The sequence below is a fragment of the Colius striatus genome, chromosome 5 (assembly GCF_028858725.1).
Source record: "Colius striatus isolate bColStr4 chromosome 5, bColStr4.1.hap1, whole genome shotgun sequence".
Lineage (NCBI taxonomy): Eukaryota > Metazoa > Chordata > Aves > Coliiformes > Coliidae > Colius > Colius striatus.
The window spans coordinates 25223831-25229679 of NC_084763.1; positions in this window are offsets into that span (position 1 = coordinate 25223831).

A 5849-nucleotide genomic window follows, 5' to 3' on the forward strand; every position below is an offset into this window, starting at 1 on the left:
CCCTCCTGCCCCGCCCCGCCCCGCGCTGTGCCGGCCGCGAGCGCTGCCGCAGCGCAGCCTCCCGTGTGCGGCTGGGCCGCATGCGCGCTGCGGGGTGGCTCCTGCCCGCCACCCCGCCCGTGAGGGGCTGCGGCAGCGGCAAGGGACTGCGGTTGCCCCTCACTCGGGGCAACGAGGCCTGGCCGCGGGGTCTTGGCTTGCAGGACCGCCGGCAGGCCGACGGGGAGAGCCGCACAGCGTTGCGGAGGAGTGAGGCAGACTGCGTAGGGACTGGGAGGATGATACATAACTGCAGGCTTAATAGCCCTTCCTGGAAACGTTCACTATCGGGGTCCCAACTAGGAACTCCCGGGGAAGCTGGGACGCCACTGCTGTGGCTGTTAATTCCCAGTGACGTCCCTATGTAAAGATTACCTTCAGAAGTACAAAGCGGGAAAGGTATCGTTTCTGCCCTCTATCGGCGTTAAGTGCTTTCTGACAGCGGCCTTTGAAACGAGTTGAGGTGCAGGGACAGTTTGCCATCATCCATCCATACTGTTGCAACCCACAGCTGCCCAGCCGGACTGCTTGTGGCTGGGATGGTTTATAATCTGTGAATGTCACGTAAGCAAAATCCATTGTGAGTACAGGACTCTGCTAAGTGATTCACCTCAGGCTCTTCCTGTGATACTTCAAGGAAGTTACCGGTTAAGTAAAGGTAAATGTAAAGGCATGTTCCACAGCTGCAGTGTTGATCCTATTCAAGAGTATCTGTTGTTCACTCTAGCTCAGTCCCTTTAGGATTGTCCTTACCTAGACAAGCTAAGGTACTGTCTACAGGTCAGATGTTGCAAGTGGGTATAGGGGAAGGTTCTGTTTGCAGCATTATATCCTCTGTAAAATAAAGTTACAGCAAATGTTGCCCTGCCAGCTTGCTGATACCGCCCCATCAGTATGCTCACGTCTGCACTACACTGCAGCTTTCCCTCCCTTCCACTGTGCATCAGAGGCTACCTGCCTCCTCTCTGGCTTTCAATCTTTTTTTTTTTTTCTGCATGGATTAGATGCAGGTAAACTCAGCATTTAAATCTGTTGCTCTAACTGAAAAAACAAAACAAAACAAAACATCAGAGGTGTTACTGGCCTAGATCTAAGTAGATGGACAAAACGCCTGCGAGGTGGTATCATGTCAGCCAGTGATCAGCTGCAGCTTTTCTAAAGTTGACTAGTTTGTTGTCCCTTATTTTCAGAGTTTTGTAAAACATTTTTTGGGAAAAAAAATCTTATTGGTCAGGAAAATATTGGGCAATCATCAAACTGAATCAAAGGCTATATTCTCACAGAAAATTCAGAAGAAACTGCATTAAGGGAATGAGATATTTATTTGATTATGCAATCCACATTATGGACAAAAGTCTTTTTCTAAGTTATCCAACATTGAATGAGGGCAGGCAAAAAAACCCTGAAATATTTGATAAGTAAGCTTTTGAGAGAACATATTGACTGTATATTGTGCAGCACCAATAAAACGTGTTAGAAGTATTTTCTAAAGTAAAATCGACTTTTTCTGTCAGTATTTTCTCATGAAGATTTCCTCTTGAAAAGATCAAAAACAGATGGTCTGAAATGGACTTACAAATGTACTGCAGCTATTTACTGCTATTTATTGCTGTACTATTTGTTCAGCGATTAATCCTTTATTTTCACAGGCATGCAGGGAACAGCTGTAATGTCTTTGCAAGTATAATTTATATGATCTTTAGAGATTACTAGAGAAAGAAAGATAAATCTGTCAATGGTGTAATCACAAAATTGTATTAAGAAATCTGTCTCTATTACAAACCTTCCCTCTGTTGACAGGAACCCTCAACTATTAATATTGTTCGTAGTTCCTGTTGCCTGAAGGCTTCATGCATTTGGTCATCTTTCATGAACATGCACCTCACAATATTATGTGATCATTTTACCTTTATCCATGGTGTGTAGTAAAAACTGCATCACCATATAATATCAAGTACCTTGTTTCTTCTCAGTGACATATGAAAATCAAAGAGTGTTTACATGGTCCTTATGTTTGTGGGTAATAATATTCTTGTGATCATTTCAAGGGTAGATAAAAGCCCAGGATTGCAAGACCAGAAACTTGCTATGCTGCAAGTGCTCTGTATTATTTTTCAAAATTAAAAAAAACCCAAAAATAAGTTGCTGCTGCAATGTTATCTTCACATTCTTCCCATGCGGTTCACTATTTGTAGACTGTCCTTTTGGCATAAATTTGCATAGTTATTGCTCTGTCCTTTTCAAATATGCATCAAAAACTTCCTCTCTCATAATATGTTTAAAGTGCTTAATGGTCATGGCTAGAGAACAGTGCTCTAACCAATATGCTTTGTGATTGGTGTACCTGCTGCCTTCTTAAATAATTCATCCTCTAATCCACAAACCTAAAGAATATATGTGACCTTATTCTCGCCTTACTTCCACTTTTTCTTACTGAGAGTAGTTTATACACTTTTGCTTTAGAGAAAGGGAATGATCCGAGTGTGCCCATCATTCTCCCTCAAAGTGCATTTTTCCCCCAAACTGCGAATACTGCATCCTCACTACCACACTAAAGCTAACAGTACATTACACAATGTATTGCTTGAAAAAGCTCCATAAGGCATGCTTGAACTACGTATGATTATGTCACATTAGGGTATCCTTAGGCCACCTCTGTTTCCCGTGTTCAAACCATCTTCCATTTAACAGAAAGGCTCCTAAAGATGCGGAGTGACTTTGTAGTCTTACTAACAAATAGTAAAATTTGAAAGGTGATATGGAATAATTATTGTCTTTATACTCCAGGAAACTATGGTGAAGTTATTGTAGGGAACAATAATGGCAGAATTATTACAGGAAAAAAAAATATGAAGGGAGCTTGTAGTTTTAAATTTAAAATGTAAACTTGATTAGACCTTTTAAAAATAGGTATTTGTATCAGTGACTGCCTTTTTTGTTTAGGCTTAATTGCCAGAATGTTTTAGGATCACAGTAATGAAATTATTGTGCTGGAATGACACAAACATCTTGACTGTGTACACTAATGTTACTGTAACTCTCAGGAGCTGGAATCACTCTGTGGGCTGTAGCTAGATCTTATATATGTATATGTTAACAAAAAATATATTCCTGTCTGTAGCAATGTACCTGAAGGAAAATGGACATGTGGCCCACCCAGACTTTGGTTACATGAGACTGTAAGCTACACAGGCTCAGACACGGGCCTCAGACACAGGCCTCAGCCTTTGGCTATATCAGACAGTAAACAATGGGCCTAAAGAATAGTCAAGGACAAGTTGTTTAGTAGAATGTAGATATGAAAGAAGCTGTATGTGGGAAAGAAACTGTGTAAGCTTAGAATAGGAGTAAGATAAAGAAAGAATTAGGTAAAAGCATGTAGAAATTGCTACTGTAAAGATATTGACATAGCTAAGCTTAAATCGTATTTTGCTATTAGGCGTGTGAACAGAGTGTGATAGACTGAGCTGTCCAATCATAATAGATTACATCATGTATTTAGAAAACAATAACATATATAATGTGATTGAATGCTAAAATAAACGGTTTCTGCATTGATCATATTGGTTTGATGTGTAGCCCATGAATCCTGTCCCGTGAGGTGGTCCCTACACCTGTCCTGTATTCTCCTGACTTTTGCCCTCCCTCCCTGTTTGGTCTTTTTTAAGCGTAACCATGACGTGTTTTCAATGGGTTCCTCATATTCCACTTTCTCAGTAATCCACCTCATGGTAGAAGACTGATAGGCATTTTAATCTCAGAATTTAAGCATGCTCTTCGTGTTTGTTCCCTTTTGTTCCCAGCATTAGATTACAGGCACCATCAGCTGGGATCAGAATCAGATTACTCCAGAACACTATATGATCTTTCAGTAGAACAAGTGCTATATTAATAAAGTTAACACTTGAAAAGGGAGATGGGCAAATCTACCTACTGGAGCCAGATGGAGCAAAACTCGTATAAAAGACAGATTATGACATGGCTTCAGAATGGCTTTTAGAAAGTGAAACATCAGCAGAGACTAAAACTCAGGCCAGCCTTGTAGGAATTAAAATTTAATTGTAATTGTACAAGAATTGGCTAAGGAGTTGAATTAAACTTTTAAAGTGACATGCAAGAAACTCCCCGACAAAAGAAAATATTTTTCAAACCAAGAGGACGAGGAAAATCTTTCCCAAACACTGCCTTCTTTATTGTTGTGAGCTTATTTGTTCTTAATTGATTATTTGCTTATGATTCACCAAGGAAAAAAGAAGAAAGGCTGGCATGTACAGATCCAGCCTACCATTTACAACAGAAGCAAGAAATAATCAAGATCATTTATGATACAGGTAGGAAGCAATACAAACAGTTTCCATAAAGACATGCATATGTCAAGGCTCTGAGAACCCTGAGCCATGGATCAAGCTGTCTGTAGATGAGCAGCATTGTGTTGGACACCTTGCCCATGTGGCCGTGCACTGTCACAGCATCTGTTGGAAACCCAATGTCATGGGTTGCAGAAGGAGAAGTGACACTAATGTTGCCTAAAGCTCTAGGATTTTATCAATGGTATCTGATTGCTAGGGAACCATTCCCTGCATGTGAATTGCTTTCCAGGCTCCTCAGTCCTTGTTGGGAATACTCACCAACACAAGCACTTAGGCTACAACCATGGCAAACTTCAAGAACTCAAGTTGCGCCAGCAGAGGTTCAGGCTGGATATTAGGAGGAATTTCTTTACTGAAAGGGCCGCCAAGCATTGGAACGGGCTGCCCAGGGAGGTGGTGAAGTCAGCATCCCTTGAAGTGTTTAAGAGATGGGGGGATATTGCACTTAGGAAAAGGGTCTAAAGGCCAGACTTGATGATGTTAAAGGTCTCTTCCAAATGATATAATTCTATGATTCTATAACTAGCCTCAGACAGTGCAGGAATTTGGATGGAACAGCTTCTCAATCACAAAAGGTAGCTCCTGACCCTGCAGAAAAGCAGGACACACTGAGCTGGGGCAGAAGGCAACTGAGCTCTCTGCTACTGGTGTCAGCAAGAGGCTACGAAAGGGCGGTTGTCACTGCTGCCAGATAGGGCAATCCTCAGCTGCTGTTCACTTGTCTTCACCTGCTCTCCTGGCTTCCCGGTGCAGGCAGAGCAAGTCTAGCTGTTTCCTATTTGGCCTTAGCACTGAGCCTGTGAGAGATGAGTTGTTAGCAGCATATGCCAAAGTACCAAAAACCACACAAGCTACAGAGGAGAAGCGGGGAAGTTCTTGTAATGTGGCTGATGAGAAAAAATAAGCCTTTTGGTAAAATCACACACTTAAAAGGAAATTCTCAAGGTTGCAATTGAAAATGTATGTCTTTGTTTCCTAGAAGCACTCAAGGCTGACTCACGTGCCATTGTTTGCAAATCTGTACAACAAAAGCAACCTTCCTGCCTTGCGTATTAAATAATCTTTTGCCATCGCAAAGCATCGGCATAACGGGGACTCAAATGTATTAAGTTTAAAAAGACTTCCCTGCGGCGCTGAAGCAGGGCCCCACCGAGCACCGGGAGGAGGTGCGCGGGAGGCACGCAGTGGGCGCGGGATTCGAGCCTGATTCGTACGGCGCGCAGCAGCAGCCCTAGCCAGCGAGGCGGCCTTTGTACGCGGCGCGACGCTGGGCAACATACCTCACGCCCCGGGCGGCACCGCCGCGAGCGGCCGTGCGCTCCCGCACTCGCTTGCCAGGCCTGTGCATGCGCGGCGGGCCCCCGCGAAGCTTGTCGCAGCCGCGCTCGTTGTCCCGCCGGCGGCGCCTCCTTTGTGACAGGCGGGCCGAGGCGGGCCGGG